Source organism: Toxorhynchites rutilus, chromosome 1 (assembly GCF_029784135.1).
Source record: "Toxorhynchites rutilus septentrionalis strain SRP chromosome 1, ASM2978413v1, whole genome shotgun sequence".
Taxonomy (NCBI): Eukaryota; Metazoa; Arthropoda; class Insecta; order Diptera; family Culicidae; genus Toxorhynchites; species Toxorhynchites rutilus.
This window is the reverse complement of record NC_073744.1, coordinates 140,298,186-140,321,862: the sequence shown is the minus strand read 5'-3', so window position 1 is coordinate 140,321,862 and position 23,677 is coordinate 140,298,186. Positions and strand designations below refer to the sequence as shown.

Below are 23,677 nucleotides of genomic sequence, written 5' to 3'. Positions count from 1 at the left end.
AAGTAGGGAATGCGAAATTGTAACACGAACAAAATGCAAATCTGGCGGAATGCAGAATCGGGGTAATTGTCGTGAAATTTTCTTTGTTTTTTGGTATATTTAGAATACAAAAATAATCTAAAAGAAGAATCGAGACGTCTTGACGCAAGATTACGTTTTCGAGAATAAATATATGGGGAGCACATATGAAAAAAAAATCATTTTTGTGTGTTTCATGCCTCAACATTTAATGACAGTTTCATAATTTGTGATGATTTTGTACCAATCGATTTGGACATTCCCTAACAATCTATTGCAATGTAATTATAAAATTTATTATAGCTAATATGTCAAAATAGCGTTGAAAATAGAGCATCTAATTCCCATATATTCGTGTAGACCGTAAGGCGTTTCCCTAACACGGACTAGAAAATTGGTCTAGTCGAATTAGAAAACACATTGCGGTTTAGACATGTATAGTAACCATTGAAAATGCTGAATTCATCCACAACGACAACGAGAAATTAAACGATGTTTGAACCTTTTGAACGATTTGATGACCGAACCTATTTTACTGTTTTTTGAACTGTGTTTTTGAACTGAAACACCTGAACTCACTCAGATTGATTCGGAGACCAGAACACTTTATCTTACTCTATTTAGCAATATATGCCAAGAATAATACATCAATGAAAAATTAAATCGGAACCTGTCCGTATCCTAAGCATTCATAGTATCATTTTGTCTCCTTTTCAAGCATTGATAGTCCTCCATTTTTCGGATTGTTTCCTCATTATGCTATCTTTTTATTACAACCATTACATTTTTGTTTGACTTTACGTGGACACCATCAGCAGCAATAATAACTTTGCCAATCAATGATGCTAAAGCTAACATCATGCTTCAAAATTGGACTTATCAATTTAATACAGATTGCAATACAGATTTTTTGAAAGAAAACTAAGATAAAAAGATTTTTTCAGACCAAAAACACAGTTTTTTTTATATGGCAACCCTGGACCAATGATGAAGTGATTACCGAAACTGAGGCCTCCCAGTTTCATAGATTTTCGAGCGGTTATGGACCCGATGTCGACCGTAACGGTGTAAAGTGCTACAAAAGAGCAGGAATCTAACCCTGCTTGACCTCCGCAGGCAGCACTGCCCACAGATTTAGTTAGAATTGTGTGCAACAACTCAGCTGAGTGAAACGGCATCATTGCCTCTTTCTTCTCTGTCTCACTAAACTGTCATTAAAATACAACAGCGAGTGAACCATCATTTTGTCAGTATACAAAATTATTTTCGTTTGTTATGTGAAAATTATTTGGTTTTATTCCAGCAAAATACCAGCATCCTTGATAACGAGGAAGGACACCTATTTACGCATCACGAGAAGAATAACGGCTTGAATTATTGTTATGCCCTTTGTTGAGTGCTCACATCATCATTTTACTGGAACGTATTTTCTATGGAACCCGAATCGAATCGGAAATCGTTTCTCCGAGTGAATTAGACCATAAAGTCATTTTAATCATGCGCATGGTAGAATTTCTATGTGAGTCGTTTCAAGTCGCCAAATTACAAAAATCGTAACAAGCCCCGGAGATGCGGTTTTCATTAAATCTCATTCACGGTGGAGAAGGACGAATCCAGTGGAACGATGCAGATTGTTCAGATTCCGTTATTAGAAACTTGGTAAGAAATGTTCCTATAAAACCAATATGACAGAGATTTGTCGTATATGGGCCGGCAATATTATGTCTATAAAATGTTTTAATTGCAGACAAATAATTCGTCGTTGGGTACTAGGAGGTATAGGACAGCTTTCAACAACGACAGTATAAGAAAACAGCGACAGTATAAGAAAATATGAAAAGCTACTACGAAGCTGTTGTGGCTTAACAAACGAACAGTAATTGAATTTTGAGGGTAATTATAATCAGTATAATCTACATTTGTTTATAATAATTTATTCACTTTTACAGTTTACCATATTTCAAAACTGAAGAGGTGGAAAGGATCGTTTTTTTTTTTGGATTTCATAATATCGAACATAGACAAGACCAAAAAGAAGAGTTACAACTAGGATCTTAGAACTAGAGGAATTCCACGAATTTAAGATTGGCTCTATATAAGAAACAAAAAAATCGAATATTTATCTGTCAGATGGCGCAAAGAGAAATATATTGCAGATGATCTATTCCGTGCAAAAAAGCTCCAGGACGAATGCAATTCTGGGAGAGATGTAAAGTGAACAGAATCGTTATGAGGACTTGATGACGAAGTTTGATACTCCATCAGGAAGAATCACTAACCGTCAAAAACATAAACAGATCAAATATCAGTGTGATAGTTATATTAAGAAGAAATGTGTTGTAATGTGAATTCAATAATGGATTTGTAAAATAAAATGAATAGTTGTCAACAACGTTACATTTTTTTTTGTTTTCTCATTCTTCAATACAGCCATAATGAGGGTTGAACAGTTTTGCATTCGGTCGACGCTGTGCCAGATTGGCACAGTGTTGGCTCGTCATTGATTGTCAAATACGAAGGATAGGTCGACAAAGTCATTGCAAAGTGGCACGACATCGGTACCGATGTTGACACCATTTTTTGGGACCGATTTGGCACAACAAAGTAGAGTGGGCTATTTTGAGGAAAAACCGAAAGAGTACTATAAAAATGGTATCGAAAAGTTGCAAGATCGCTATAATCGCTGTATCGCCCTCGGAGGCAATTATGTTGAATGATAAAATTGAAATTTGCAAAAAAAAATAGTTTTACTGCGTTACCTTATAAACTTTTCAGCCGAACTGTTAGTAGCTGCCTCCCCCATACTGTTGCTTGTTTGAGAAAAAAATTCAAGAAAAGAAAATTTCATGTATTCGTATTTTTGGAATTGTTTTACAAATAAAGCAGTATTTTTCGGTAATCGTCTATTCGGGATCATTAGTTGTTTCTGCACGGTGAACCAGAGCAAAAATTGCTCTTGATGAATAATTTTTCTAGAGGTTGAATACCGCAAATATAAAAATCTGAAACTCATCGCCGACTTCCAATTTCTATGATGACATCTCTATTCATCATCACCTTCTCGCGGCATCAGTCCAAGCCCAGACCCAGCTGGGGGCGGCCACCCCACTTGCCAAATACACGCCGAGCTTCCATCGGAATCCAGCGTTGCTTGCGCGATTACAAACCATTCGGCGTGACAAATTGGGCACGATCGAATGAAGTAATTGTCGCAAACCGAAGGCAGCAAGCTCCAAAGCTCCACAAAAAGAAATCGAAAAACTGGCGGGCGTTCAACGTCAGCATGAAGCGGATCGACTTGCCCTTCGCATAGCGCAGGTAAGATTTGAAGGTATAGATAAAGAAACCCCACAAGCCTAGAGCCACGCAATTGCTTTTGAGTTGATGCATTTTAAATTAACATTCAATCGAATTATCATTTAAGATGAAAATGAGCAGTTGCTCGAAAAATATCAAAATCAAAATAATAATTTGATAGATCTGTCGGCCATGTGTTCAACGGCAACGCAATCCTTGAGCGAGCAAAAGTTCGTTGCCCACTTGACGTCATCGGTACTGTCATTTCTTGACCAGCGGAAAACGTCAATCTGAACGCGTTTTAGTCATGCGCTGTTCGCGTAGCTAACGGTGGCGCGGCGTTGGGGAGCTTTTCACTGATTCCATCCTCTTCGGATCTCAAATATTTGAACGGTTACATGCACCGTAACAAGCGTCGGCAGAGTCGATCAGGTGAAAAAATATTTTCACATAGTTTACGGAAAACACCACCACCAGATACTGTCATATTTGCGCTTCGACGATTTGATTCTCACCTGCAAAGAAAAGAGAGCAAAAGAAAGGAAAGTTAGATTCTCCTGTCAGACACGACAAACGTCAGCGCATTGTGGCGGCACATGTTATGTAAACACAGATTTAATTTCCATAATTCACTTTCAGTCTAGTTCGACGGATATAATAATAATCGCATCGATCGCTGTGAGGCCCCTTTTCCCCTCAATTTCCTCGTGGCTCAGATCGCGCAGAATAAGCAGAGGAAAGCGGCGAGATCGAAGCCGATAAAAAGTGCGTCTAATAATTGGCACTCGCTCTCTTTCCCTGTTTGCCTCACTCTTCCATTTGTATGCTCTTACACACCTACACATTTTTAATACAATGGATATTTTTCGCGCCTTTCTTTCGATCGCAGATATTACATTTTCAAATCGACGCATTGCTGCTTTTCAGATCTCATTATCTAAGCAGCTTAGATCATTTCCATCACCACCACCACCATCATCATGACCATCGCCGTCAATTGAGCCGCTTCTTTGCCACTTTGGGGGAGTCAATTATGGACTTTTATTGTGCGGAAAAAAAACGTCGACCAGCAGCAGAAGAGCGACCATAAATTGTGGGTTCAAAGCCCGAAGTTGTCGAAGACAAAATGGGTAATTATCGCCGATTCAGCGCGATGGATTAATTACATTTTTCAACAGAATCGAACGAGAGAGAGAGAGAAGAAAAAACGGTGAGAAAGAAGCAACAACAGAAAACCTATAATTTCGAAACACGACAAAATAAGTGATTACAAATTTACACCTCTGGATGCGAATGGTGGTCTATTAGAATTGGAGAAAAGTTGGGTATGAATGCGGTAGCGAAGTCGTTAAAAAAAGATGATGAATCTTTCCGTAGGTTGAGATGAAGAAGCTGTGGAATTATTTATCAATAGGACACATGTTTTGAATTAGTTATAATACAATTTCATAAGTTATAGCACATTTCATATTTCATATTTATAGAATATAACTCACATTAAAATATGAACCTCATTAAATAGGGTGTTCAGATTATTTTAATTTCTACAACTCAAAATGTTAACTCAAATGACGCAGGAATACACCAAGGTTGTCAATTTGAATGACCTATCTAAAATCAAATTACGTATCTAATGCTCCCAAAAACAACATTCCGAAAGAAATAATCCACAAATTTTATCATGCAACGCCTTTCGCATAACGGCAACGGAAAATCCGCATTCTATTATGTTGGCGGTAACTATAGCAACCGCAGTGGAACGAATTTTCACCTGCAGTTTTCAACCAAAGAACACAGCTCTCACCACTAAAAAAGTTTTTTTTTCTATCCAGTTTGCAATGTGTTGCACGTAGACGCCACTTTTACCCAGAAAAAAATGAATGAATTCATGAAAAATTTACGATCGGTCAAATTAAAAAAAAAAATTATTTTTTTTTAAATTATTTCGGATATTACACTTTCGAAGGAATTATAGAAGCTTACCTAAGAGTTTGCTCATTTGTTTTCTCATAGAGCGCACCAGAAAGTATGGGCGCACTGGGAAAACGCAACCGAGGGTCGCTCTCCATACGGGTGATTGGCTGCGTTCGTTTGTTTACATTAGTTTCGACATTTTCGGACAAGAACAGTAATTAGTTGAAATTTCTTTACGGAGTTTGTTAGAACGAAGTTCCTTGTTTATTGAAAACTAAAGAAAATGATCAGTTTTAAATTCTTGCTCATTTGCTATTTTATATCCATGCTGGACATTGAAGGAGTCTTAGTTTTAGGCCAGAAAAAAGAACATTTCATTATCATTAAACGATTTTCGATCTCGGAAGAAGAACGTTGTATGAACCGGTAAAAGTAGCTCTAAGCATGATTTATGTCTGGAAAAAAATGTGGAAATCATAACAGATGAACTAATTTTATTCCGATCTTGCCATGTACTTAGTAAGAAACCATAAGATTGTCTTATCAAAATATTGAATCTAATCAAAAATGGACCGATATGGAGTTACTTGTAATACAGGAAAGATTTATTACCTAAATTTAATCTAATTATTTTATTAGATTCACAAGAAATCATCGAAATTGATTTAAGTTTCTACATATAACATGATAATCTAGGATGGGAAATTTTATGACATTGTCACTATGAATCAATGTAGGCACACGATAGTCTAGTCGCATAGGAATATTGAACGAAACAAATTAACTTGGAAAAATTAAAAATTAAAAACAATGCCTTTCTGGTTTTAGGATATGTTATGTAAAAAATATAAAGAAATATAGCGTTCTCTATCCCAAAGCCATGTAAATCATGAAGAACAAATACAAACAATGATTCGTGACTACCGGGACTGTAAACGGGCAGATCTACCTCAAGGAGTGTCTACAGAAGTGTCTGCTTTCTCTGTTGAAGCAACATGAGGGCTTTACGATCTTCTGGCCGGATATAGTTTCGTGCCACTATTTGAAGGTTAGCTATCCCCAAGTTAGATATAAGCTAATGAAACAAGACTAGAACTAGAACTGTCAATACCGTCCAGAACATGTGAGGACTCAGCGGGGCTTGACGTGACGAATGACGCCTGTATACCAAAAAAGTGCGATTCAGGCCTGCGAATTACTCGAATCTAGTGGATCAAGAAGAAGTGCTTCGCCTCAACAGCTAGTGTAGTAAAATGGCAGTTCCATTACTAGACTAGACTAGATAGGCGCGGCATAGTCTGGCGTAAACTGATTAGAAACTCGTCACTTGAAACCTCAGAACCTTGTAAGAATTGCACGAGCTGGTCTACTTCCTCGAGAGCTGTACAAAGTCAACGTTGAGGTGGCAGTTTTCCAAACAGTAAGATAACGAAGTTCGGAGAACGGAAATTCCGACCAACCAGACCAATGACAGGAAACTCGTTCAAAAAATGCTTCCACTACAGTGGCGGTGTGATAGCAGTCAAAACCACACGTAAACACGAGAGAACGGAAGTGGTTTATGACGGTTGCCTTGCGAGACCACTTTGACCACCAAAAGAGAACTGCCAAAATCTCAAACTGTGTGAATCAAGACTCTTGAAAAAATACTACAAGGTGGGCCAACATATCAAAACCCGCTGCAGCAATTTTAAAAACCTGGTATTTTTTGTACACAAAACAATTCAATTGTACACGGTTTTGTGAACTCTTTTTAATACGGCATTTCCCGATGCAAACGTTTCGTCTTTTCTATACGCAAAACGTTTACCTTCGAAAAAAAGCTTGCTTCTGTACTGCTTTTACGAGTATACACTAGAGATGGGCGAGCGCTCACGAGCCGCTCATTTGAGCCGGCTCGTCAAAAAGAGCGTACGATCCACGGTTCTTTAAGAATGAGCCGCGGCTCTCAAATGAACGGTTCCTAAATGAGCGGCTCTTGATTGAACCACGGTTCATTTGAGACCCACGGTTCTTTCATGAGCCGTGGCTCTTTTTTGAACCGCGGTTCATTTAAGTGCCGTTCATTTGAGAACCACGGTTTAAAAAAGAACTGCGGTTCGTGAAAGAACCGTGTTTCTTTTAAGAGCCGGCTTTTTGGTAAAGAACCGTGGATCGTACGCTCGTTCTGACGAACTGTGGCCTGCGGCAGTGCGGAAGAAATATATGTTTCCCATTCTGCTTTTCAAGCGGTTTTATTTAGCTGTTTATATGTTTGTAAATTTTGGCGGATTATAAATTTTCTCGAAACCCCATGAATATGGGTATCTAATGAAAGGGCTTGACTAGTAGCACACAGTTATTTATGAAAAATTCAAATCCAAAATGGCCGCCACCCCAAAATAGCGAAATATGTTTTTTTTCCAAAACACCATCAATACCGGTATCAAATGATAGGGCTTGACTAGTAGGACACAGCTATTTATGTTAAATGGAAATCCAAGATGGCGGCCGTTATAAAATGGCAGACTACATATTTTGTCAAAACCCCATCAAATGAAAGGGCTTGACTTGTAGGCCACAGTTATTTATGGGAAATGCAAATCTAAAATGGCCGCCATCCCAAAATGGCGAAAAATGTATTTTCTTCAAAACTTCACTAGTAGAACACAGTTATGTATGTTAAATGGAAATCCAAGATGGCGGCCGTTACAAAATGGAAGACAACTTTCGTCAAAACCCCATCAATATGGGTATCAAATGAAAGGGCTTGACTAGTACGACACATCTATTTATGTTAAATGAAAATCCAAAATGGCCGTCACCCCAAAAAGGCGAGATATATATTTGTTTCAAAACCCCATCTATATGGGTATCTAATGAAAGGACTTGACCAGTAGAACACAGTTATTTATGAAAAATGTAAATCTAAAATGGCGAACGTTACAAAATGACAGACTACATTTCTTCTGAAAACCTCATCATATGGGTATCAGATGGAAGGGCTTGACTAGTATAGCAGAGTTTTTTTTTTATGATAAATCCCACTCCAAAATGACCAATTACTTTTTTCAAGCAACTCCCGCATATGGGTATCGAATGAAATGATTTGACTAATATAATACACTTAATCATGAAAACATTCCATTCGAAACTTTTTAATAATGTTTGGGATATACAACGGGGAGAAAACTGTGTCGTTATCGAAAACTGCTAAACTCTCACGACTGATAATTCGACATAATCAACATTATATGGATCAAGAGAAATCAGTTCTAGTAATTATAAAAAAGCTCTGTAATGAATTGATTTCGGAGGTGGTAAAGTGATTTACAAATCTTTAGTTAGACGAATTAGTAGCCTAACCAATACTGCTAGATCCTCGCTTCAAGCAGAAAGGTTTTGGGGATAACTGATAGTACAACTATGCACACCAGTCGTTAATAAGGACGCTAAAAATGACATTCATAGAATACACGCCTACGAAACTACCACAACTTGTTGGTGATGAAGCGCGGTCATCTGTACGGGATTGGTTGTCAATCTTCGATCTTCACTAAAGCTGCTGCGATATATACTGTAGATAAATATTTAGCGGAACCACATTTGCTGAGAATAAGCGATCCTTTGCTTTGGTGGAATGAAAGGAAATCTATCTCTCCGCGGCTCTACCATTTTTTTGAAAATATTATGTATTCCGGCGATTTCAGTACCATGTGAGCGAGTTTTTCCGAAAGCAGGACATGTTTGCAGTGAAAGATGTAGTAGACTTTCATCAGATAACATTGAAAAGATAATGTTTTAAAAAAAAAATGTAAAGAAGATCATTGTGATGGAAGTATATCAGGGAAAACCTCAGGGAATTATTTATATCAGGGAAGTAATATTTTCATTATTCTCTGAACTGATTATTGTTTTAAACCTTTTTTTTACGTCTTCCATTCTTTACATATCCAAATAAACCAGTTCTTGAAAAGAGCCGTCGAGCCGCTCAAATGAGCCGGCTCTTCTCATTGAGCACACGGCTCTGAGCCGCTCACTGAAATGAACCGTTTTGCCCATCTCTAGTATACACAGCTCCGCTAACCCACTTATCAACCAAACAGTCGTACCATAAAGCGTAGAATTGTCTTGACCAAGGCGCCTCTATATATACCAGGTGAAACAATCATATGAACTGCACTTTCAGCCATATTGGAATTGCTGTCGGTATTGTTTACAAACAGCATCAGAACGCTGCCGGCGGCTCTCTACAAACTGCTGCGACGCTTATTCGAACGATGCCTACTTTGTTCGGCTTTCGCGAATTTATGTGAAAAAGACGGGATGATTTTGTAGAATTTCATTCTCATCCAGTTCATCCACTACTCTCGTATGTGAAAATGCAAAAATGGCGTATCCTAGCAATAACAAAACAAACAACCCCCGCTCCACAAACCGTAATCCCCTTCTCATTGAAGTGATGATGTTGCTTCACCTGTTATACATTTATACAAGCGCCTTGGTCTTGACTTCGCCGATTAGTTTGGCGATGACAGCCAAATTGACAACACAATCTTGACTCGCGGATCATATTTTCTTACCCGGGGGCAAAATACGTAGAATAGAAGGTAAGGGATATTTCCCGTGTATACACACGGAGAGCGCATGTGTTACACACACAATGAAGTTAGTAATAAAAATTCCTCAATTTGTTCAAAGTTCCGAAGTTTTTTCAAAATTTCTCGATTTTAAAAGTTTTAAGAATCATAAAAAAGTGACACAACCACAAGTCGAGCCGAAGGTAAACACGATAGTGTATCGCTTTTTCACTGCAAGTAAGGTTTTAAGTGATTTATTATCGATTTCATACTGTACAGTTTTTGTTTACTTCAGCAAAATGTTGAATTACCACGTCCCGCGACGCCGGAACAGAATAATTTCGAATGAGACAAACTAATCGGAGATGTTTTTCAGCTATCCCATGCATTCGCTCCTTGGATTGTGAACAGGAACGACACTGCTTCGATATAACCTCTCAACACATTTATTTATCGATTTTGCATCATTTTTATAGTACAGGTGCGATAATTTTACTGTTTTTAATTTCAAAATAATTAAGTAAACTGCTGTTTCATTTTTTAAGCATATTTTGACACAGTTCTTGTGTTATAATTAAAAAAAAATAAAAAATGTTTGAATTTATATGGATTCGATCGATGGTTTATTAGTATTTCTTGCTTTTTTTCTTTGCCTACCACTACTTGAACAAAGCAGGGAGTAGACTACCTTCTTATTCTACGTACTTTGAGCCGTGGCCTGACTTTGACACAAAGACAGTTGCTATGCCCTTCAGTAACGTCGGTGAGGAGGGTAGCCAGATGTTTTATTCTGCGTTAACAATCCCGAAGATGTGAAACAATCGTTTTATGAAAGGGACTGTCTACATACCACGTGAACAACATTAGGGTGAGAGGGGGTAGTGTAGGGGTTTCGGAAATGTCCACGCTTGTTCACGACGAAGGGGGAGGAGGTACAGGTAAAGAACATGTTAATTTTTTTTTTTTGAAAAATACATTCACATCTATAACAAAAAAAATTTCAAAGAATACATTTTCAAAAAATTTCGAAGTTTTCCACACCGAGTAATACACATATTTATCAATGAAAGGGTTGAGCTGCCTGAGGGGGTCGAAAATCCATATTTATCTTATATCGTTAAACTTTTTCGCTGAATTGTGTATTTTGAAAATGACGCAAGTGAACTGAAAGTGAAGAAATTTATTTTCATTAGTAGTAGAGGATTGCAGGGTCTTGAAAACAACTCTATTGACCAAGATGATAGAATATACTGGACGGGAAATAGAGAGAGAAACGGAGCGAGTTAACGGACGTAAGTTGTATCGGAAGCTGGTTTATATTGAAAAACGTATGAACATCGAACGCTTATTATTATCCTTATCTGGAATAGCTTTCTACAAGGATCATACATTCCGCCAGGATGAAGATGAACCAAATAATGTTAGTTAACAAGTATTTAAGTATTGAAAATGAAGGACATTGTTTTTTTTAGTTGTGTTCAGCGATGCTCTTCTTCATTGAAATATGGAATTTTTGAAGTACGCTTCTACGCTATACGCTATACGCTTGGAGGATGGAATGTTCATGTAGTGAAAAGAACGACGTAATATTGTGGAACAAAATGGTATATATCAGGGGTTTTCAGATTTTTTTTATGGCAGAGCACTTTTTATAGCAAAAATATTTTACGGAGCACTTACGTTTTTTAATCAATAAAACAAATCCTATTTAATTGACGTCACCCAACTGGTAACAACTCTATTTCGGTTGCGTGTCGCAGTTAAACGACATCTGACTTGAAATAAACAAGATAATTCACTAAATGCTCAATGAAATTAATTTGAAGAATTTTTTTTCAATGTGGGCGGAGTATTTGCTATAACTTCGCGGAGCACAAATTTCCCGCGGAGCACCATTTGAAAACCCCTGGTATATATCATCAAATAAATGTATTTCTATGAAAATGATTCTTTTGTTCTCGGTACGAATTTTCCGGATAACCCATTATTTTGAAAAAAATTACAAAAAGTTGTACAGAACGATCATTGGTGAATAAAATTATCAATCCCGATTATACTGTAGGTTTATTATTTTGACTAGGTTTCTTGTAGTCTCCCGACAATACCCAGCCTGGTCTGTTAAAGTGGATTAAAGTCATCGTACTCAGTCGGTCTGTGTCCGAGCGAACAATTGGTAAAATATTTTGCAATAGCAAACTAATCATAATGAAATGAAAAATCTGTGGATCGGCTAAATGAACAGCATCAGAAAATGACCACTGACCCACGTTTATGAGTTCGAGCGGCAATTCGGGCAATTCGACAATTCAACGAGCCAAAACCTCGGTTAGACCTTGATTACATGTCCCATATATATGTTTTCCTTAAAGCTATAGATCTTCGTGTGTGATTGTCCCTACATCCTTATACCCTCCTTTCCTTCCTTTGCGGGTAATTCGTCCCCTTGCTATAAATAGTAGAATAAATTGAAATGTAAATAAACTATAGATATACGAATAGATTTATAAATTGAGTGTTCATCAACATTGTTACAATTTCCTTATATCCCATCCTTCTCCTAAAAATATGTCACCCTCCTAAACTCGAGTACACCGCGAGTAATCGGTTTTCCACCTTACTAACCATAGATGTAAGAAAATTGTTTATATATATAGTTTTAAAATTATATTTAAGAATTCGGCTCCTTTAAACTTAAGTAACTGAGCCTGTAAAAATAAACGAATTAAAAAAAAACCAGCCAAAACCATACAAAACAACACAACATTTTTATAGCTTGAACGGTATTATGATATCCATTTTTTATACCTTTTATATGCTATTTGGTTTCAAAATTCAGTTATTCTTCGTCAATTTCATTGTCGGGTTTATTTGGTATTTGAAATATAATTATTTAACATAACATGAACGGTTCAGTTAGCTCACGTCGATTTATATTGGGTTGGGGAAAAAGAAATGTCGTATATTGTCAATATATGGCAACACTTAAACATATCTTGTGTTGTACTTATCGCATCGGGTCATACTATACGGCTATTTAAAGACGACAATCTTAAAACATTATTACATACAAACCTTAGAACCAAAATAAAAACTCATAAATACAAAGCCCAAAGTCTGGCAGCAACGTTGTGAACAGCGGCACCTAGCAATATATTGTAGAACAGCGGCACATATTTTTTTTTTATCCCTTTTTGTTTTATTTTTAGGCTCATTAGCATTTTAACTGTAACAGAGCCGAATTTTAATCGTGTACATGTCACATGTTTATCATATCTATAATTAGCACATTACACAGTTGCCATCGGCGTTAGACTATTCCCTACTATACCATTGCATATGGTACACATTTACACAGTAGCCATTTAGGCGTAAGAGTTTTCTATCTGTTCTTCCATTATCCAGTTAGGCCGAACAGCGGAGACAGTTGTTGATCATTATTGAGTTATTTATAGAACAGCAGCCCGATGTTTCTTGCAGAGCAGAGCAGTCGTATGGACGAATCGATCTTGAATGATTGTTGCGTGGACGTAGCTATTCTGTAACAACACAAAGATGGTCAATGAGGGCCCTGAGTTTTGAACTCACGATCGATCGCTTACTAAGCGAACGCGCAACCAATGTGGCTACGGAGACCCCCAGCGGCACATATTAATACGATTGTAAACAAAAATGTTGGATCCAAAATTCTGTGTTGTTTTCGGCGTTTGATAACAAAAATGCCTTGATAATTTGTGATCATCTAATGATTCAAACTGGCAGAAACATAACGGAATCAGAAGATATAAGCAGCGAATCAAGAGTACTCCAAAATAAACGCTTCGATGTCGTTTGACAATTCGACCCGTTGTTGTGGTGCATTTTGTACACGCATATGGGCATCGTACCTCGCTTATTTAAGAATGGTGTAATATGAACGGATTTAGAATTTTCGTTATTTCTGTTGGTAATCGTTATTGCTCATCTCATTACAAAGAAAACAAAGGTGGCTACGTTGTGGATGTGAGGAAACGTTGAAATATGTAGTAAAAGTACATGTTTCATTCTGTTTTGCTAAACAAGGGCGTCTTGCCCGGACTTTCCCTACATGATTACATTTACGTCGCAGTATCGCTTGGTGCGGCAGCTTGAAACTTTTAATAAATAATAATATGCAATCTAGATTCAGAATAACTAAGTATAAGCATCATCAAAGACACGAATGACGAATGAAATGTAAATGGGCAAACAAATGAGTATTTTTTAGCTAATAAAAAGGATTTTTCTCTACAACGAATATTTTCGATGGTACAGATTTTTGGAAGAAAAAGTACAGATGAGTAAGATTTTTAACCCCTCTGGTACAGATTAAAATGTGGCAACACTGTACTGGACCGATTCAGATGATCGACATATCAAATTGAAGCTTATGAGTTAGTTTTCTTTGAAAAATGTTACTTTTACGAAAGATATGAATTTCCGTTTTTGTAATTATTGGTTGAGTTAGTTTTTCATAGTTTTCTCGGTTAAAGATAGATGGCGCTATATTTGTTTATATTTTTCCTGGAAAGCTGAGGTTTTTTTACATAATATATGGGAAAATCAGAGTGTATTATTTTTCGTTTCTAGTCAAGTATATTGTCATTCTTGAAAACATTTTTAAATTTTCTTCATTTCCAATCGGATTTTAGTTTTTAACACTAAACCTACCGATGTTACATGTATACCTATTCATACCACAGCTCGTCATATGACCCTTTACGGATAGTTAGTGAACAATGACTCGATTCATGTAGTTTTGTTGAGAAACGTGGCATACAGTCTTTCTCCTGTATATTTCGACATTTTGAGACAACAATTATTAGAAATATAATGAAATAACAATTTTTGACACGCGAAATAGCACTGTAGCTTGAAATGGTTACTGTTAGCTCCCTTGGATAGTCAGCAGTACAACTAATTCTAATCATTCACTAAAGGGTGTCCACGATGAAATTGCCACACATAAAATTGATTCGCAAAATTCGAGTTTTCATCCGATTGCCATCAAATTTTCAGGGATTGAAAAATAACTATTAAACTTCATTTTACCATTTTACTCGTATTTTATTTACAGTCCATACGCAAATGCCCGCACCTTGGCCTTAACCCCGGCCATAAGATTCTGCACAACCTGTGAATCAACCGTTATTTGCATGTAAACCCATACTTTCTTCAGTTCCTCGACTGTCTTCACTACCTTAGGTCGTTTAAGAAGGTGCTGCTTCATAATCGCCAAGTAATTCTCGATGGGGCGGAGCTCCGGAGTGTTGGGAGGGTTGAACATTTTCGGCACGAAATTGACCTTATTGTCCGCATATCACTTCAGCACTTCCTTGGAGTAGTGGCATGAGGCCAAATCCGGCCAGAAGATTGTTGGGACGTTGTGGGCCTTCAGGAGAGGAAGCAGCCGCTTCTGGAGGTACTCTTTCATGTACACCTGTCCGTTCATCGTGTCCTGGGTCACGAAAGGTGCACTCCGCTTCCCGCACGTGCAGATGGCTTGCCAAACCAGGAATTTCGTCGCAAATTTGGACATCTTCTGAGTGCGGACATGCTCCGGAACGCTGAACTTATCCTTAGCCGTGAAAAACAGGTTGCCGGGGATCTGTTTGAAGTCGGCCTTCACATATGTTTCGTCGTCCATGATGCAGCATTCAACTTTCGTCAGCATGCTGAGGTACAACTTCCTGGCATGGGTTTTGGCGGACTTGTTCTGCTTCTCGTCGCGATTAGGGGCCTTTTGTATCTTGAACGTTCGAAGCCCAGCCTTAGTTTTGGCCTTCTGGACAAAACTTCGGCTTAGGTGCAGCTTCTTAGCCACATCCCGAACGGAGGCGTTCGGGTTTCGGTTGAAGGCCCCAACTAGGCGGTTGTGATTTTTGGTGTTGTACGGAATACTTTTTCCTTCACTTCTGGGCTTCCGATCGGTGGTCAATCGTTCCTCGAACCGCTTAAACACTCGCGACACCGTGGAATTCGCGATTCCCAACGTTTTAGCGATGGAACGATGCGAGAGATCCTTGTTCTCGTGATGAATGCGCAAGATTTTATCACGCACGAGCTGTTCTTTCGACTCCATTTCCGCGAGTTTTGATCACAGGACTTTAAAACATGCAGGATGTAAACAATGCACTATGAACTAAATCTACCCAAATTTTCATTAAATTCTACCCAACGGTTAAAAAGTTAGAGCAATTTCATAGTGTGGCAATTTCATCGTGGACACCCTTTATTCATTCACAAATACAACAATATATATATATATAAGGCAACAGCAAAATTGTGTAATGCAATGGTTTTATATCACAACCACACATACAAATGTTTCTGATATCATATGAATGTTTGCACGGGTCAAATGACCCGTTGCGGTAGTTAGAGCGAATTACTCAGTAAAGAAAAATAACAAAAGAGAAGTAAACACTGAAAAACACATTCGATGTATGTTTTAAGATAAGAAGTGTAGGCAATTGATGTTGTGACAATGTTAATTGCAATAAAATTTTGACAAAAAGATTAAAATGGGTCATTTGACCCCTTGTGGTTGGTTTAGTGTTAAAATGCTTTTTTTAGAATACTTCAATTATATTTTTATTATTTATATGAAAATTAAAATGAAGGTTCAAACAATTTCTACAATTTCTACCCTCCTGCTGCTGTGTAGGTTCAATATTGAATTTTTTTTCGCGAAAGACCCTAAATGAAAAAAAAAGTGCTTTTAACCGGCTGCAGTTGGAAAGCGAAAATTGCCAATTGCCACGCCCGGTGGACAGAGGAAAGTCCCTTTCTGCAAAACCACTTTTCGGTTGGAGAAAAATTTGCCTAATTTGTTTCGATCGAAAGTGAAACGAAGGTGCCGAATCAAAAAAAAAAAGTCCGCTTACTTCGCCACATGCGCGACGGCAGCCCACCCAACCAACGAGGTGTGAAGTTGGATACGTCAGCGCATGTCTCTCGTTCTTTACACCCTCTCTCTTCCCTTTCACTAGAAAGCGCCTTCGTTTGATGTAATCATTAATCAGATGTCGCGCGCACCCGACAGGTGGTGGTGCCAATGAACTGACCTATCCAAACAGCGCGCGGATACCGCCAATGAGCCAACATCCGAAAAAAAAAATCAGCGCGCAATTATCATCAATTTCCCGCGGATAGAGTTAACAAATAAGAGGTGTCGAAGTTTCACGGTCACTTTGCGTAAGTGATGCGATGCGGTGCGATGCGATAGCGGGAAGGGTAAATGCGGAACAGTCAATCGGGGAGATGAACAACACACAACACAACACATGTGTGTGGAAAGGAACCACGCATTACGCCAGGTGTTGGCGGCGGCGGCGTCGGCGTTGGCGGCGATGTTTCGAAAAAAAAGCCCGCGCGCCATTGAGCTTTAATTTTAATTGCAGTTCTTTTTTTTTCATTGGTTAGTAAATGCTTTTTCCGCTTAATATTACTGCGCTAGCGAAGCGTGTTTATCGTTACTCGAACATCGGAATGTTGTGATTTTAGTTTTCGGTCCGTCTTACCGCGCGCGTTGTTCGAAATGGCCGGGGGTTTCATTGGGGAGGAAAAACAGCAGAAAACAAAAAAAAAAGACTAGTGGCAATTTTGTGCGCAGGTACTTTGTAGTGTGTTGATTGGTTGCTCGATTTAATTGCTTCGGACGGAGAAACATTCGAGTGCGATTGCCAGTGGCGATTGGGCAATAAACGATACGAAATGTTTCGGTAGTTTAGTTTGTAGCGGAAAGTGTATGAGTGTATATACGCAATATTTAGTTGAGTTTTGGGGGTGCTTCGGAAATGGTGCACTTCACTGGGGGTACGTGTATTTCCAGCAAAATGTACATGCACTCGTTTGTTTACGTTGTAACGTTATACCTTCTTCGAAACATGTGTGTGCGCGATTCTAATAGAGGTAATGGGTTCAGTGGAATCGGTCACCGGATTCGGTGAAGAACGCAGTTTTATATATTATCGGATACAACGAAGAACAACAGTCGCATTATAGTCACTAGAGCGGGTTTTCCGGTTCGCGAGATTGTGTCTTGATGAGTTGTTGTTCTTAGTTGAACTAGCTGTGCTAAGACAGCCTCGAACAGTTGATTATGTCAAACTATTATATTCATCTACTTCTGAACCTCACTCTTCCATAGGTTTTTTTTTCTAAATCAACCATTTAGCTCGCAACGAAGTATAATGAGACGTGGAAAAATTCACCTAATAGAACATAAACAAGACATATCATAAACGGTCGTACCAAAAAAAAAAGTTTAAAAAAACTGGAAGAAAACTGGATCCTTTGAAATCGTTTCAAAGTTCAGCTTTGACGTATCTAAAATAATTTTTTGACGTAGGATTACGTCTTTCGGGAACATATTGGGGTACAAATTGAAAATCGATAATCGAACACATTGGGAAAATTGTCCAATTTCAAACGCTTCTTTTGCTCAGTCATTTCATGATGGATTGTTGAAATATTTGCGTCAATCGATTTCGGCACTCCATAAAATTTTTTTCTATTGAACAAAATAATATGTGCCATGAAACTAACTATCGAACAAATGAAAAATCTAACCTCCTTTCCTAACTTTCCTAACTTTCCTAAATGTCTACTTCTAATTGGTCGAAATTGACGACACATGCGGCGGTTCCCTAACAGAGACATCAAAACCAAGCTGCCTGGGGGAAAATGACATTGCAAATACATGAAAGTAGGGGGAGCTTTTGTTCTCACCGAAATGTGTTCCCTAACAGAGACATCAAAACCAAGCTGCCTGGGGGAAATTGGCATTGCAAATACATGGAAGTAGGGGGAGCTTTTGTTCTCATCGAAATGTGTTCCCTAACAGAGACATCTAAACTAAGGTGCCCAAGGGAATTCGAAATGGCAAATATATGCAAGTCGGGGAATTTTTGTATGGCAAGTAGGGTGAGCGATACGATTAATTCTAGCAAACACAATTTAAATTTGAAACTTTAATGTTGATGAAAAAATTTAGCTCAAGTGTAATTGTAAAATTGTATATGATAGCAGTTGTGTTAAAAATATCTCGATATATGAAACGATTTATTTCAATTCTCATAAATAAAAATCAAGGTGTGTTTCCGCTCGAGAACGGGTCGTTCGGTTTAAGCTGTCTGTTTTGTTGTGTTCATTTTCACCCAAGGAAAGTTCATGCGGCGAGAAATAATTGGAAAAGTGAAGAAATATTCGAAAAAGTGATTTCCCATATGCTCTACCTATAGTATTAGTTGTTGTTAGTCCAATTAAAATTCGCATTGGGTTGAATAAACACTCAGAAAGTAAACATTATAAAACAAAATTACCTTTACCATTTCAAATATGTTTTCTCTATATTAAAGTAACATGTTTTTACTGATGGGAAAAATTGATAATTGTGTTCGGTATTGGTAATTATCTAATATTACACTGGTGAGTTTTTTTTTGCTTTATTTCATCCATACATAACACAGGAGGCATCTCGTCTACGGTATTAGAGGGCGGTTTCATCATACCTCATACCATTTCGGCATCTTCTATCTGATACGCACCACCCAACGACTGTTCACCATACTTCTGTCATCATCAATCGGTAAACACTGGTGGAGTGAACAAACAATACCCAACAACCAAACAAAATTGCCCTTTTCAGGGCCACCAAATCATTATCAAAGGGTTTAACTATGTATATCTTCAAACATATCCAAAATCAACAGATAGCCTAACGGAATCCTACGTCAACTATGCGGTCGTGTCTCGGACACAACCCTCCTGTGACTTTTTTTTTACCTATTCCAGTGCTTGAGAAATAGAATTTCCTTCGAGGCGTATGTATTTCATAAAATAGTGAAATAAACCATTAATTAACCATTTGAACAGATAAAAATAACGTTTCCCACCACTTGAACATTACTGTGAAAAAATATGTCAGGATATTTTTTCTAGAACTTCTAGAAAAAAATTTCGGATAAAATCTAGAAGATTTCGGTTTTATTCGGATAAAACTTGAAAAATCTCTTTTTTATTGCTCGATTGTGATTAATTGACGTGCATGAAACAAAGATGCGATATTTGAGGATCTTTTCCTCTAGAATCTCTAAAAAAACACTTGAAAAATCTCCATCTTGGGAGCTTTCAGAGTGTCAAAAAAACAAAACTTTGAACGTTTTGAGGCAACCCTAAATCGTGCCCGATGGAGCTGAAATTTTGCACAGGTCATTCTTTAAATTCGAATTTTTCTTCATACATCCATTGCCTAATATTACATTGCGGTCATTCGTTCGATAACTCGCAAGTAGATCGGATAGGTTTTCGAAACGATCCAACAAAGGTGTTTTTTTCCACATCGAATCAGACTGTGTTTTTTTTTTCATCGGTTGCGCTTGCGAGTAGAGCGAAGCTCAAAGTGGTGCGCGACCGAGACGCAGAGGATACAATTCATACAGATTCATCACACACGCCACACAGCAGCGGCAAGTATAAGTTTATTTTTCTTTTGTCCTCCTATCATTCCTTCTACCATCTGTGCTCGATTTACACCATTGTTCATCTGTGTGTTTACTAAATCGGCAAACGTTGGCATTAGGGGTGTCTATTTTTTCTTGGTTACATTGCCGTTGAAATTTTATTGGAACTTTTTTTTCATTTTAGAATTTTATATAAATAAAATAAATTAATATAAATATTATCCGCAGCATAACCTTATAATATTTTTTTTTACTTATTCATTTTGATAATTATTATATTCTGTTCATATCGAACAGTTGGCCGATTTTTTAATATGGCTGAGGGCGGAAAGGACCCCCCGTTGACGCAATTGAATATTTCTGATACCGAACCTCCTCCTGAAGAGCAGGAGGATGAAGCAGAAATTGAGGTAGAAAATTCTGTTTACGAAGTTGATAGTTCCGAAGATGAGGAAATCGACGAGAAACAGGATTTTCGTCCTAAAGAATACCCTGAAGGCTCCAAAGGCCCATTCATTGTGTACTTTAGACGAAAATCCAAACCTCTCAATGTCATTCGTATCTCGAAGGAACTAACTCAACATTTTTCTGACGTTACCGAAGTTACACGGATGGGGCCAGACAAACTACGAGTTGTTGTCTCAAGCAGGACCCAAGCGAACAAAATAACGCGCTGCGACCTCTTTGCGATTGAGTATCGTGTATACGTACCCTGTTGCAACGTCGAAATAGACGGCGTAATAACCGAAAAGGGTTTGACCCGAAAAGAGATAATCGATGGTGTCGGTCGCTTCAAGAACTCCACACTAAAAACTGTGAAGATTCTTGCATGCGATCGACTGAAATCTGTGTCACATAAAAATGACAAAAGAATTCTCAATCGGACAAACTCTTTTCGTGTGACTTTTGAGGGTTCCGCCCTTCCAAATTACGTTGCAATAGGGGCACTTCGTTTACCTGTTCGATTGTTTGTACCCCGGGTAATGAAATGCAACAAATGTATGCAACTCGGTCACACGGCCGCCTATTGTTGCAATAAAAAACGTTGCGCAGGTTGTGGAGAGAGCCATGATGAGAATCCTTGCGCGAAAGAGCACAAGTGTCTTCATTGCGACGGGACTCCTCATGATCTTATTCAATGCCCGGTGTACAAACAACGAGGGGAAAAACTCAAGCGTTCCTTAAAGGAACGTTCCAAGCGGACTTTTGCAGAAATGCTTAAGAGTTCTGTGCCAACGACACAGGACAATCCCTACTCCATTCTGCAGAACGACGAGCCTGTTGCTGACGCTCCCAATGCCGGATGTTCCGGTACATCGCAGGGTGCCATCAGGAAAAGAAAAATTACTTCTTTTCCATCACTCCCCAGAAAGAATACCGAAACTTCCCAAGTTGGAATGAAGCCTCGAACTGAACGTGCTGAGAATAGGCCGAAGCAAGTACCTCCCGGTTTACGTGGTCATGCTACCAACCAGGGGTCCTCAGCACTTCCCGGAACAACAACGAACACGTCTGTTCCATTTTCGCGGTCGAAGCAACAGCCACTACCTGGCCTGCTTGCGCTTTCAGACCTTGTGGATAACATTTTAAATGCTTTAAATATAAATGATCCTCTTAAAAGCATAGTATTATGTTTGCTTCCGGTTGTGAGAACATTTTTGAAAGAAAAATGTGGCTTTTTAGCAGCGTTCATTTCCCTCGATGCCTAATTCAGCACAAGAGGTCAAGGATTTGACCACTGTCATACAGTGGAATTGCAGAAGCATCATCCCTAAACTAGACCAATTTAAATTTTTAGTTCACAGTTCTAACTGTGATGTATTTTCTCTCTGTGAAACATGGCTTTGTTCAGCCGACGAGCTGAATTTTCACGATTTCAACATTATTCGCCTAGATCGTAACGACTCGTTTGGTGGCGTACTATTGGGGATCAAAAAACGTCACTCCTTCTATAGAGTCACTATCCCATCAATTACAGGCATTGAAGTTGTCGCTTGCCAGATACAAATCAATGGCAAAGAACTCTGCATTGCTTCGATATATATTCCTCCCAGGACTACGGTAGGCCGCCATCAGTTCTTTGATATTATCGAGGCATTGCCGGAGCCGCGGTTAATCTTAGGTGACTTCAACTCTCATGGAACAGCATGGGGGTCACTCTACGATGACAACCGTGCCACGTTGATTTATGATCTGTGCGACAACTTCAACATGACAGTTTTAAATACTGGGGAAGCAACTAGGATAGCCAACCCTCCTGCACGGGCAAGCATGCTAGACATATCTCTCTGCTCTTCTTCATTATCCCTGGATTGCACATGGAAGGTAATCCAAGATCCCCACGGTAGTGATCACCTACCAATAATTTTATCGATCGCCAATGAATCAAAATCTAGTGAGTCAGTCGATATTGCGTATGACCTCACGAAGAATATTGACTGGAGAAAATTTGCAGAATTAATATCTGAAGCAATCATTTCGATGCATGAACTTCCTCCCCTTGAAGAGTATAATTTTATATCAAGTTTGATTTACGATAGCGCACTTCAAGCTCAAAAGAAACGTGTACCGGCTACCACTTTCCGACGTCGTCCTCCATCACTTTGGTGGGACAAGGAATGTTCAAAGGTCTACCTTGAAAAATCATCCGCTTTCAAAAAATTCAGGAAAACTGGATTAGTGGAATGGTTTCGAAAGTACCAAGCTCTAGAAGCCAAACTAAAAGGTCTGATTAAAGCAAAAAAGCGTGGATATTGGCGGAAATTCGTCCATGGTTTGTCAAGGGAGACCGCTATGAGTACTCTTTGGAATACGGCTAGGAGAATGCGTGGCTGGAACCATACCAATGAAAGCGAGGAATACTCTGACCGTTGGATTTTCAAATTTGCAAGGAAGGTTTGTCCCGATTCTGTTCCTGCACAAAGCGTCGTACGCGATATTCCGCTCCAATGCGATTATGAGAATTCTTCGATGGTAGAATTCTCAATTGCCCTCCTCCCATGTAACAATTCAGCTCCGGGGTCGGACAAGATTAAATTCAACTTGTTGAAGAATCTTCCCGACTTGGCAAAACAGCGTTTGCTGAACTTGTTCAACAAGTTTCTGGAGCTGAATATTGTCTCGCATGACTGGAGACAAGTGAGAGTGATAGCCATACGGAAACCCAACAAGCCGGCTTGCGATCACAACTCGTATAGGCCGATTGCAATGTTATCCTGTATTCGTAAATTGTTAGAGAAAATGATCCTACTTCGTTTGGACAAGTGGGTCGAAACAAACAATTTGCTGTCAAATACGCAGTTTGGCTTCCGCCGAGGTAGAGGGACAAATGATTGTCTCGCGCTGCTATCTTCTGAAATCCAAATCGCATTTGCTCGCAAAGAACAAATGGCTTCCGTTTTCCTCGAT

General features: G+C 38.6%; 1 protein-coding gene and 1 long non-coding RNA gene across 4 annotated transcripts in view; one reads left to right on the top strand and one right to left on the bottom strand.

The window, feature by feature from the left end:
- The window catches only part of LOC129763403 (keratin, type II cytoskeletal 2 epidermal), a 351,176-nt gene that overhangs the window by 118,842 nt on the left and 208,657 nt on the right, over positions 1 to 23,677 (bottom strand). The gene's annotated exons all lie outside the window — the stretch shown is intronic.
- Positions 1,039 to 2,403, top strand: LOC129763405 (uncharacterized). Its single transcript, XR_008740911.1, has 4 exons — positions 1,039 to 1,264; positions 1,322 to 1,677; positions 1,766 to 1,911; positions 1,968 to 2,403. It is a non-coding gene; the product is annotated as an uncharacterized LOC129763405 (long non-coding RNA).